We start from the raw sequence: 12,020 nt of genomic DNA, 5'->3' as shown, positions 1-12,020 counted from the left end.
AAAGAAGGAGATGGGAGAAGCCAAACAGAGCACAAGATGGGGAGGAGAGAGATGCTATTAAAGAGGGGGAAATGATGTATGTATATGAGTGTGCATAGAGTGTATGCCTGGTGTGCAAAAAGAAAGGATTCCATGGGAATGATGTACAAGCTAGGATCTGTGTGCACGTATGCACACGTGCAGATACCCCCCCTGCATGCACACGTGTGAGTGTGTATGCACCTGTGCACTTGGAACCATCATGCATGTCAGGACATGCATTTTGCATGCTTGTATGCTGCCACCTGAGCTGTGTACCAGGCTGTGTGGACGCGTGTGTGCAAGATTCCCTTGCCTGTCTGTGCGCTGGCCATGCACCTGTGTGTGCGCGTGTCCCTGGAGGACATGCCTCTGTGTGTGTGTGTGTCTGTGTGTGCGCGCGCGCGCCCCATTGCGCAAGTGGCTGGCGGTGTGTGTGTGGGGGGCGGCCCGGGGCTGGGGGCGCTCTGGGCCAGGCTAGGGCCCGGGTGGGCGGGGGCAGCGGCGGCGCGGCGCGGGGCGGGCGTGCTCTCGGCGGAGAGTTAGAGGAGTTGCCGAGCCCGGTTCTGGTGGCAGCGGGGCGCGGAGCTGGGTGCGCGCCGAGCCTCTGCCTCCCGCCGCCTCCTCGCCCTCCATTCCGCTCTCCCCGCCTTCCCCGGGCCTTGCCGCTGCCATCGCCTCCCTGGGAACGGTAGCCGGGGGCGAGGGGCTGGCGCGGCCGGAGCGGGCGGGGAGGCGCGGGGCGCCGGGGCGTAGAGGCGAGCGCGCCCGGCCCTGCCCGGGATCAGATAACAGCCGGCGGGGGAGGGGGTGGGCCGGCCGCGCTCCCAGCCGGACGGAGGGACGGACGCCAGCCGCGCCGGCCAGAGCGAGCGCCCCGCGGCCGGGGGCGCCGTCCAGGCGCGCGCCCCCGACCCGTGGCTGAACCGGGGAGATCGGCGCCCCACACTGACGCGCCCCTTGGCATGGAGCGCCCCCGGGGGCTGCCCTGAGGCGGCGGCGGCGATGCAGCCAGCGCGGCGGCTGCCGGGGCCAGGAACGGCCGCCCGGAGCTCGGAGGACGCGGAGCGCGCCGCGCCCGGGGCACTGACCGAGGTAAGTGCGCGGCCGCCCGGCGCCCGGCCCCCCGGGGGCCCGACTCCGGCACCCCGAAGGCCCCCTCCCCGGCCCGGAGCGAGCACGAGGTGGTGCTGCAACAGGGAAGGTGGGGCGGGAGGTTTTTTTCTTCCTCTCGTTTCTGTTTTTTTTCCTCCCTTGGTGAGCCATCGGAGGAAATGCTGACTGCGAGCTTTTCTTCCCCTGCCATGTCTCCGGCTACTGCCACCAGGGAACTTTGCTCCTTGCTAACCTTCGTCCTGGGGGCGCTCCGGGAAACTTTGAGGCGCCCTCGGCCCCCCTCTGGCCAACTCGCACATGGGGGCTCGGGAGGGAGCGTGGGGAGGCACTTTCGCGCGCGGCATCAATCCTATGCGTGACCTTCCCGGAGACCCCGGGATTAAAGTGGGGGTGCAGAGGGGGCGCAGTCTACCAGCGGCCCGAAAATGCCTCCAGGCCCTAGATCTGCGGGTCCTCGGAGTCCTTTCTCTCTCCCACCTCCCGTGCTCTAATGGAGTAAAAATATTCTGGAAATGGTGTTTTCCGCTAGCCAGCTGCCAACTCCAGCCGCACCTTTTTGCTTTTAGAAGTCGGCCTTGATCGCAGAGGCGATGACCCCTCAGCTGAGAAGCCCCCAGGGTTTCATGGCAGAAGTGGCTCCTAGGTGCTCACCTCTGCTCCCGATGCCCTATGGGGAAGCGGCGTGGGGAACCAGGGGGCTCACTGGAGTGGCACCTGGGGTGGGGAGCTCCTGTGTGTGTGGGGGGGTGCTTCACATGGGAGTTGAGGCCCCAGCGCATGTCTCTGCTGCCGGTCCTGATTGAGTGTGCACTGGTCATGTGAATATTTTAAAACCTGTGTTTAGAATGGGAGGCCACAGGAAAGTGTTTCTTTAGAGATGGTCTTCTCTTTTGGGAGGTTCTCCTGGCCCCTCACCCTGCTGCCCATTTCGTAGGGGGCGTACCCATCTGGGAGTGCTGCACTGCCTGTGATCCGTTCTACTTTATTCTTTGCTCCCTGTGCCCAGGTTGGAGCCCTGGGGTAAAGTGCTGGGGACCTCCTGCCCCTGCCCCCATACCCACCTCCCGGAACCCAGGTTCACAGGCTCTGTCTTCCAGGAGCACGGAGGTGCCCATATGCCGCTGAAATCAGTAGCCACGTCTGGAAGGTAGAACCTACAAGGCGTTAGCCTCCGGCCTTATCCCTGACCCCCTCCCTTAGGTGCCGAGTAAGGCCAGTCCCGCTGCCTCGCCGTGACCCCAGGCTCACTTTCTGCTAGGTTGTTCCTTTGTGGCCCCTCACCGGGGACTTCCTCCCTAGGCCGCTGCCATATGGCCGGAGGGTTAGGGAGGAGGTCCCAGTCTTGGGCCCACTGGAGGCTTATGGTCTTTTTTTTTGTGAAGTCCCCGCTCCTCTGTTCTCAGAAAATCACCCCACTCCTCGTGCTCAGAGCCCAAAGAGAATCTTCAGTAAAGTCTGCCATCAGCTTTCTGGGGGTCCCTTCTCTCCGGCCAGGGGACTGGAGGTTGGCAGCTCTAAGAAGGAGACGTTGGACGGGATCCCTTCAGGTGGGGTCAAGACTCCTTAGGGGCAATAGGGTGCAAGGAGGAGGGACTTGCTTGAGCATTCCCGGGGACAAGAACGGGCGCTCCAGTGTGCCAGATGCCAGGGGTCCCCTCTTCTCCACTGGTGCGCTGCTGAATGCATATAGGTAGGGGGTGCTCTGTAAATGCTGGGTGTTGGTGCAGCTCTGGGTTTATTGGCCTGCCCCTGGACCTCTGTCCCCATCATGGCCACCTGCCCCGTTAGGCCCCCGTAGGGCTTCCAGGCTGCTCAGGAAGGGATGTGGTGGAGGCTGCTGCCCGATCCAGGGATGTTCAGTGAGCTGTGCTGTGCTGCGAGAAAGATATGCCCAGAGAGGGGCAAGGTCTTGCCCAAAGCCACACAGCGAGTCAGGGGTTTGAGCAGAATCATCTAGCTCTTCCCAGGCCAGGGTGCTGCCCCTGTCAAGCTTCTTGTCCCAGGGCCACAGTGTCCCTCCCCTCAAGTCTTCCTGAAGCAGAACGAGGTAACATTGGTGGCCCTGCAGCAGTGAAATAATAGTGACAACAATGAAGATAGTAATAACAGTAACAATGGCAGCAGTTCCCTGCAGTTATGCGGTACTGGGACGGGTTCTGCTTGTGAACAGTTCCCTCTGGTGCCCTGGGCCACAGTTGGCAGCACCGGGCATGGCACCCGGCGGCCTTGGCACACGTCTGGGGCAGAAGCAACTGCGTCGTCACTCCCGGCAACCCCTGCGGCCCTCGCCCAGCCCCAGGCTGAAGGCTGCTGGTGCTCCCTCAGAGCCCACCCGATGGCCACTCTTGGTCTCGCTGCCTCTTGGCTCTGGGCTGGGCCATCCTTCCGACAGGTGCACCTGGTGTGCGGTGCTGGGCCCCCGCCAGGGCTTTGCTGTGAGTGACACATGGGCACACCTGCCCCTCCCCTGGGGCCTGCAGCTGGAGCGCTGCCATAGGCTGGCACAGAGAAGAGGCTGAGAGGGAGGCAGCTCGTGGGCAGCGGGAGGGTGGAGGCTGGGCCGGCCACTCCAAGGTGTGGTGGGTGTGGGCTCGGGCCCACAGGCTGGCTGTACCAGGGGAATTGGCTGCGTGATAGGAAGACAGCAAAGGCCGAAGATAAAAGAAAGAAAGCCGGCTTGAAACTGGGCCGCAGGCGGGGCAGGGAGGTTGGAGGCTTCAGAGGAGCCTTGGGGGTGGGGTGGGGGCGGGGCTGGACTGAGGCAGGCGGATTTTCCAGAGGAGCCGGGCGGCAGGCGGGACTGGAGCCCTCGCCCGGGCACTGGCCGAGGGCCCAGCACTCTGCCACCTGATTTAATTTCCTAATGGTCTGCCAGTACCTAGGGTGGCATTAGCTCCATTGTACAGACAGGAGATCTGAGGCCCAAGGAGGCACCGGGAGGGACTGGAACCTGTGTCCCTCTGGTCCAGAGCCCTGGCGCTCTCCCGGGGACAGAGTTGCACCCTCCTCTGTTCCCCAGACACCCTGCCCGGCTGCGTTTGTGTGCCAGGCTGGCTGCAGGGTGCCTGCTCGGCATCCCAGTGCCCAGGTGGTGGTATCCCTGGGACCCAGGGAAGGCCGGGCGTGCCCTGTAAATGTTTGGTGGGTCTGTGTCTAGGCTGCTTTCTCTGGCCACAGAGGCCTCGCTGTGATGATGGGAGCTGTGGCGGGCCGTGAGCTCTAGTGGTGGAGACCCTGGCACCCTCAGCCGTGGTCCCGGTGTAGTGCCCGGCACACAGGAGATGCTTAATAAACTGGTGGTGAATGAATGGAGACCCAGCCCCTTCCCTCGAGAATCTCACTGTTTGGGAGGAGGCTTCAGGGCACACAGCCAAGGTGAGCGGGGCTGAGTCACTTCTCCTCATGGTCTTCAGTTTATCATCTGTGAAGTGGGATCAAAGTCGCAGCTGGGGGGACCCCTGAGAACACCTGGGAGGGGGGGAGTAGAAACGTGAGCTTCCGTGTGTGCTTCTGGGCAGGGGGGATCTGAGCAGAAGTGGGGGTGTGGAAAGGGAGCTGCACGAAGGAGGGGAATGTGGCACCAGAGCCTTGAGAATCTGTCATTCCAGTGCAGCCTGTCCTTGGACATGTGGGGAAACTGAGGCCCAGAGAGGCTAAGTGGTTTGCTGCAGCGGGAGAGGGCCTCAGACACAGGCCTCCTGCTCCTGCTGTGTGTCTTGTGCCCCCTCCCCTTCTTCACCCCTTCTCTCCACCCACCCCCCCGACGTTCCATAGCGCAGGTCTTCCTGCCCAGCTGCTGAAGTGGCAGCTGCAGAGGCAGCGTGAGGCTGAGGGGACCTTGGGGACCCCTGGTCCAGCCCCCTAATTGGCCTTCGGCCCTGTAACATCAGACAGAGTCCCATTTGCACGGCCAGACAGGAGCGGGGGCCCCTTTCTCAGTGATCCCGGGGAGCAGGTCTACCCCGGCTGTGCATTGGTGCTGCCCCAGAGTCGGTGGGAGCAGCCTCCTGGATCCTGCCAGGGACCCGTCCCCCTTCAACCAGCCTGGACTGAGCACTCCCACCACTTGGGCAACTGAAGCCTCCCCCTCCTTCCATCATCTGTGGTCTGGGTCTCTTTGGGGGACTCGGGCTTGGGGAAGGGCCAGGGAACAAAGATAAAGCCTTCAGAGTGGCCGTGCTTGCTTGAGCACCTACTGTGTACTTGACACACTCTGGGTGCTGTCGTCTTGGTCTTGGGCTCAGGATCCTCCCGTGTCCCGCCCCCCCCCCCCCTTTTGCCCTCAACTCAGAATAAAAGCCACACTCCTCACTGTGGTCCACAGGGCCCTGCACAGTCTGGTACTACCCTCTCTGCCCCCCACTGTCTCCCTCTCCTCAGGCCGCCCTGCCTTTCTCCTTGCTGTGCCTCCAACACCTGAGGCCTGCTCCTGCCCCAGGCCATTTGCACTTGCTGCTCCCTCTGCTTGAAACACTCTTCCCCAGATCCCCACAAAGCCTCCTCCTTCACCACCTTCAGGTCTTGTCCAAAGACCACCTCCTCCATGACGCCTCTCCTGGATGACACCATGGGCTCCCTTTGCCCACATTCCCTCTCTTGCTTTTTTCGACGCGTCAAATTTAATGCCATCCACCATGTTATGTTTTATTTGCTTATCTTGTTTATTGTCTGTCTCCCCCACTGGGATATAAGTGCCTTAAGTGCAGAGGTTTGGGTCTTATTTGTTCCCAGCTACGTCCCCAGCACCTACAGCACTACCCTGTGTGTAGTAGATGCTCGATAAACATGTGGGGAATGAATGGGTTGGTTCCTCCATGTGCGGTGCTTGATAGATAGTGAGTGTGCTCAGTAGCAGTGGTAGCCACAATTATCATCCCATTCTGCAGATCAGAAAACCGAGCTTCGGAGAAGTGACATCACTGTCCCCAAACTGAGGAGCTTGTCGGGGGCAGAACCAGCTTTCAGACCTCTCCTCTGAGCCCTTGGCCTGCCGTCTGTCTGTGAGGGGGAGAGAAGTGGCATTTATTTCAGGCCCCAACTCTGCGTTGAGCTCTTTCTGTCTGTGACCTTATCAGCTTCAAGCTCTGAACCTTGCCGTGTTTCCTGGCCTTTGGCTTGCTTGCAGCTTAGGGCGTCCCCCATCCCCACCCTGTGAGGGGCAGAAACCACATTCCCATTGCAGATCTAAGCAAACTGAGGTGCAGAGGGTCAGGGCCGCTCGGTCCTCAGCGCTTCTCTTCACGTTTATAAATCTTTGGGCCTTCAGTAGAATGTGTGGAGGCCGGCTGCAGGGGCTGGGGGTGGCAGAGGGGACAGTGTCTCCATTTCTTGCCCAATTAAGCACTTTCACATGCCCATCGGCCTTTTGTTTTGTGTCGGTGTGTTTTACCTCCTCGGTGTGTTTTACCTCCTCTGCACAGTCTCTGTTTTTGAGCACCACACCCAGGTTGAAACATTTTATGTTTCAAGATTGGCCATTACCAACTTTAGCAGCTTTCCAGCTGTAAAAAGAACCTATAAGCCTTCTAGCTGGCAAAGCACAGCCCCTTGGCTCCCCCAGATCACCCCATCGCCTCTGCCAACCTAAGGCTTACACTCCTTCTGTGGATGTGCAGATAGGTTCCCGAGGGGCCGGGCCTCGGCCAGGGCTGTTCAGCAACCCCAGGTGCCCAGCGGCCGTTTAGCCAGATGTGCCCCAGGGCAGGGCACTGTCTCCTGAGGCCCACCCTCCGGGCAGAAAAGGGATCAGGTCATAATGAAAACCAGAGCTATCTCCAGATTGCCTGTGAGTGTCATTAGCCTCTGACCTGTGAGTGGGTGTCCTGGGGGAAGGGTGAATATGACATCCCAAGGTGGGAGTGGGCCAGAGAGGGACAGCCCCAGCCAGAGGTGGTGAAATGTCTCAGAAGCAAGGTGGGGGGTCGTGGTGGAGACTCTGCCCCCTAGAGCCTCCTTGCAGCTGTTCTGAGACTTACTTAGGAGAGCTGGGGCGGGGAGGAGGGAGCCTGTGGAGATAGGGAGGTCCTGAGCTCTGTGTGTGTGTGTGTGTGCGTGTGTGTGTGTGTGTGTGAGCGTGAGCGTGTGTGTGTGTGTGTGTGTGATGGAGACTCTGAGAGGCTGAGGGCAAGAGAGGTCAGGGAGGGGCTGTGCGGCCCCCACCTCCTGCCCACCTCCCTCTCCTTCCAGCTGCAGCCTGAGCCCCCTGAGCTGGCGGCTGCAGCCCTGCAATTCTCCAGCACTTAAAGCAAAAATAAATCACTGCCAGCAGCTGGCGTTCTGGGTGGTAGCAGCCGCCTGCCTCCTGCCCCCGACCCTATGCCTCTGGGCTCTTGGTTCCGGGCCAAGGCCAGGCCAGGCTTCCACTCGGGCCTGTGGGGGCCTGAGGAGGACTGGGGATGGCCGGGGGGAGCTGGCCCCATCCCTTCACGCCCCATTCCTTCAGGGGACTAGAGCTTGGTAAGGCCCAGAGAGTGTGAGGCCTGTCTGGGTCACGTGGAGGGCAGAGGTGGATGCAGGGCGTGGGGATCTGGGGGCAGGTAGGGAGCTCAAAAGTGGGGTTTCCTAGCGGCCTTGACTGTGGCCTCATGGAAGCAGGGTGTGACAGGACCTGGGAATCCCGGTGCCACCCCATCCTCAGGACCAGCCCCTGGCATCTCTTTTCTCCCAGGCCCCTCCCTTCCCTTCTCGGAGAGGTCTCTCCGGTCAAGTATTAGTGTGCAGGCTCTGGGGATGTCAGGATTTTGGCGCCATTCATGCTTTCCACGATTAGCTCTTGAGCGAGGACGGTGAGCTGTGCCCTGTGCCTTGGGATCGCGGCTGATGTCTTGGTGGGTGGAAGAGGATAAAAGAAACAAGCGAACAAACACATAAGGAAGCATAGACTTTGTCATGCCTTTTTTTCCCCATGAATCATTATCGTTTTTAATTATTAGAGTGTTACATGCTCATGGTAAAGTATTAAACAAGTGTAGGGACAGAAAGTGAATCTCTCCTTCTCAGACTCTGTCTTCCGCCTCACCCCAGCCCAAAGCTTTATGTTCTTGAGGTGACCATTATTAGAGAACTTTCTGGATTGTCTGAGTGCTTACGCAAACATGTGAATGTAGTTATATAAACATGCCAACATCTATAGTTCCCTTTCCCCTTTCTTCCTTTCTTGCTTTCTGTTTTTTTTTTCCCCCGTGGGATCATTCCATACGCACTGTCCCTGCTGATGCCCCAGGGCTCCAGACCCAGGGACTTCATCCTTTCTCCTTTGATGGGCATTGGCTTGAGGGCTGAGTCACAGAGTCCAGATCATAGAGTCTTAGCTGTGGAGTCTTTGAATATCCAGAGCCACCCAAGCGTACGGGTCATGGATTCTTTGAGTTGGGAAGTTGTAACCTCTTTGAGACCGAGATTACAGAGTTGCAGAATTGGCGCATCTTAGCCGTGGGAGAGGTGCCGAATCCTGGACGGGGTACCTCCTTCCTCAGACCTCTCTGGGAGCATGCTCCATCCCCAGAGATTCTGGTTCGGAGGGTCTGGGGTAGAGCCTGGGAACTTGCACTTTTCAATCTTCCGATCCTCGGAGCCCCCAGCCCAGCCCCCTTCGGTCCCCATGCCACTGCGAACTCCCTGCCCCGGGGCAGATCCCACCCCCTCTGGGCTTTAGTGACCCACAGCTCATGCACCACGGGGAAGGTGCTCACTGCCATCGTTTACTTCTTCATGGTCTTCAGAGCTACGGTGGGGGGAAGGGCCTCTGGGGAACCGGTCACCCCTGATTCATCTCTGAGCTTCTCCATCTCAGATGTCTACCACCTGCTTGGCGAGCCCATCATTCCCATAACCTGGTTTGAGCCTGAATCTGAAAGACACTGCCCGCCTCGGTCCACTGAGGGCCCCTGGTGGAGAGGATCTGCTAGCCTAAGTCCGAGAGGGGTGTGAGTCACCCCCACTGCTCCTGGACCCCCAGTCTCAGTTTCCCCATTTACGAAATGGGTGTGGACACCAGGCCCACATCTGGGCACCCACTTTTTCATCCCTCTTGGCTTTGGCTCTGCGGTCAAGGCAGGGCAGGGCAGGGCAGGGCAGTTTCCTCTCTCTCTCTGCTCCCCCGCCCTCTGCCATTCGGGCCGGAGGCTCAACCGTGCCCATATTCTTGGCCTGCTGAGCTTCAAGCTGTCGGCAGCACCTGCCTGGCTGGGGCGGCCAGGCCCCCTCCTGGGCCCTGGGGAGCCTTCAGGACCACTGGAAGGGGTGCCCCCAGCAGACCTTGGGGCAGCTACAGAATGGTCCAGCCCCTCCCTGGGGGCTGCATAATGAGGAGCCCCTGGCTGCCTTCCTCCTTTCCTCTGTGGACCCTGCCAGCCGCAGCCTCACAGGCACCCCTGGGGCCTGGCCCTCATCCTGCAGCAGATGCCCTAGTTCTGAAGCTCCAGGGCCAGGTGACCAGGCTTTGGGCCCTGTCCCGACCCAGCTACCTTCCTGGTGGTCGCAGGACCAGCCGTGGTTGGGCAGGCTCCAGGGGTCCTCTGGACCAGCGATCCGAGCCAGTGGTATCAGTTTCTTCATCTGTGAAATGGGAACACTAGGGAAAATGGGTTGAATGAACACATACACTTGAAACTGTGTCCGGGTGGTGGAAGGAGCACGGAGGCAGCAGTCCAGGGGGGACAATCAGCCAGGTCCCAGAAAGGAAAACAGACGCAGGGACAGTGGGGAGCAAACCGCACCCTGTATTAGTTTCCCGTGGCTGCCATAACAAATTACCACAAACAGAGTGGCTTAGAACGACACAGATTTATCATATCCCAATTCTGGGGGCCAGAAGTCTGAAATCAAGAGGTCGGCAGACTTGCTTCCTGCTGAGGCTCTGAGGGAGAATCATTCCATGCCTCTCTCCCAGCTTCTGTAGCTGACACCAAAACTTGGTGTTCCTTGCCGTATAGACACATCCCTCCAATCTCTGCCCGTTTCTTCACCCAGCCTTCTTCTGTCTGTGTCTTGTCGTGTCCTGTCTGGTCTTCTCTTTTCTTCTCTTCTAAAGACAATTGTCATTGGATGGAGGGCCCATCCTAATCTAGAATGATCTCATCTCCAGATCCTTGGGTTAATTTTATTTGCAAATACCTTTTATCTAAATAATGTCACTTTCACAGGTTCTGGGTGGACATATCTTTTGCGGGGGGGGGGGGCTTTCATTCAACCCACTACACATGGTCAACCTGGATACGCTGTCCTTTCTTTTTTAAGAAACGTATTCTAGGGGCGCCTGGGTGGCGCAGTCGGTTAAGCGTCCGACTTCAGCCAGGTCACGATCTCGCGGTCCGTGAGTTCGAGCCCCGCGTCGGGCTCTGGGCTGATGGCTCGGAGCCTGGAGCCTGTTTCCGATTCTGTGTCTCCCTCTCTCTCTGCCCCTCCCCCGTTCATGCTCTGTCTCTCTCTGTCCCAAAAATAAATAAAACGTTGAAAAAAAAAAAAAAAAAAAAGAAACGTATTCTATTTTAGCGATGTATTTTGGAGACATACAGCATTGGGGTTACATGCCTGATCTTTGCTACTGTGCCAGTTGTGTGTCCTTGGACAAATTATTCAGCTGTTCTGTGTCTCAGTTTTCTCATTGGCAAAATGGAGCTATTAGGGTCCTTTGTCCATTAGGCTGTTGGGAGCAGTCAGATGAAACACGTAGCCCTGGGATGGGGTGTGTGTGACACCTCTTGTTAGTATACCAACCAGTGAAATGGTTTTAAAGTCTAGCTGGCGTTTCCCATGCGAGGCTGAGTTTCCATTTAGTCAGCCCGCCTCATCCTGCTACGCTTCTGTGTCTCCGCCCACCCCTGGGCTGTTCCTGCCCGGACTTAGGTCCCCATGCCTGGGTTGCCCAAGCCAAACGTTCCAGAAATGGCCCTGTGGGGTCAGAGGGCCTGTGCCTCTGTGACGTCGAGAGCCGTCACTGCCGTGCCCTCCTCCGGGTCATCCCGGCGTCCTCACCTCTCGGCAGAGCCGAGCGAGCCTGCGCCCTCGCACCCACGGCCGCCAGTGTCGCTGGCCACCCAGCCCCTGCCAGTCCTGGCTGTGACGGTGGCCCTTGCACTTCCGTTGCTTGTTCTGGAGTCAGGTGGGGCAGCTCTTTACATCCAGACACCTTCCCATAGCTTTTCTGGCCGCAGCCAGCTCCTGCAAGGACCTTGTTTTCCTGACCTTCATCCTTCCCCCAGGCTCAGGTCACTGGGAGTCAGGTGGCATGCCCCTGCCCTTTCTCATCGCAGTGGGTCTTCGTGACTAACGCCAGGGACAGGAAGCGGCTGCCTCGTCTTGCGGATGCCCAAACGGAGTCTCAGAGAGGCCGCGCGCAGCCCATCGTGTCTCTCAACAGCCCAGTCTGCGCCCGGAGCCCGAGGGGTGGGCTCCTCAGGGGTCTGGGTTTCCCTGAGAGCTCGAAGTTGCCAGAGGGAGGGGGCTGGGTTTTATTCCCGCCGTCGCCCCCGCTTCGGGCCACCACGGATGAGCCGCTGCGATGCCCTGGCCTGATGCCACGTGGCCAGGAGAGCCTGGGTGTCCTCAGCCCCTCCCTTGGCTTCCGGTGGCCGTCAGGACGTTTTGGGGGCTTTAGCAAAATGCATGCCCTGGTGGTGAAATCAGCAGCCCGTGGTGGTACTGGGTGCCTTTATTTCTCAGGAAGTGACGTGACGTTTCGCTGAGACTTGGCACCCAAAAATAATAATGAAAATGACTGTTTACCCAGTGTCTTCTGGTGCCAGGTGCTGTGCTCAGTGCTTTCCCGAACATTATCTCATTTAATTCTCAAAACGTCCTGGCCAGGCGGGGCGTAGGGCTTGAGAGAGGAGCCACTGAGGGACACAGGTGGCCAAAACAGCGTTTGAACCCAGATTGACAGGCCC

General features: G+C 59.1%; 1 protein-coding gene across 3 annotated transcripts in view; it reads left to right on the top strand.

Annotated features, from left to right (window-relative positions):
• The first annotated feature begins 962 nt into the window (after positions 1–962).
• The window catches only part of KCNJ12 (potassium inwardly rectifying channel subfamily J member 12), a 44,636-nt gene continuing 33,578 nt past the window's right edge, over positions 963–12,020 (top strand). For all 3 annotated transcript variants that reach the window (XM_047089776.1, XM_047089771.1, XM_047089777.1), the window contains exon 1: positions 963–1,113. The gene's annotated coding sequence lies outside the window, so the exon portion shown is untranslated. The remainder of the gene's footprint in view (positions 1,114–12,020) is intronic.

The sequence above is a fragment of the Lynx rufus genome, unplaced genomic scaffold (genome assembly GCF_022079265.1).
Source record: "Lynx rufus isolate CCGP_SWC_20201006 ecotype Redwood Valley unplaced genomic scaffold, mLynRuf1.p SCAF_28, whole genome shotgun sequence".
Taxonomy (NCBI): domain Eukaryota; kingdom Metazoa; phylum Chordata; class Mammalia; order Carnivora; family Felidae; genus Lynx; species Lynx rufus.
This window is presented reverse-complemented; position numbering and strand designations above follow the sequence as displayed.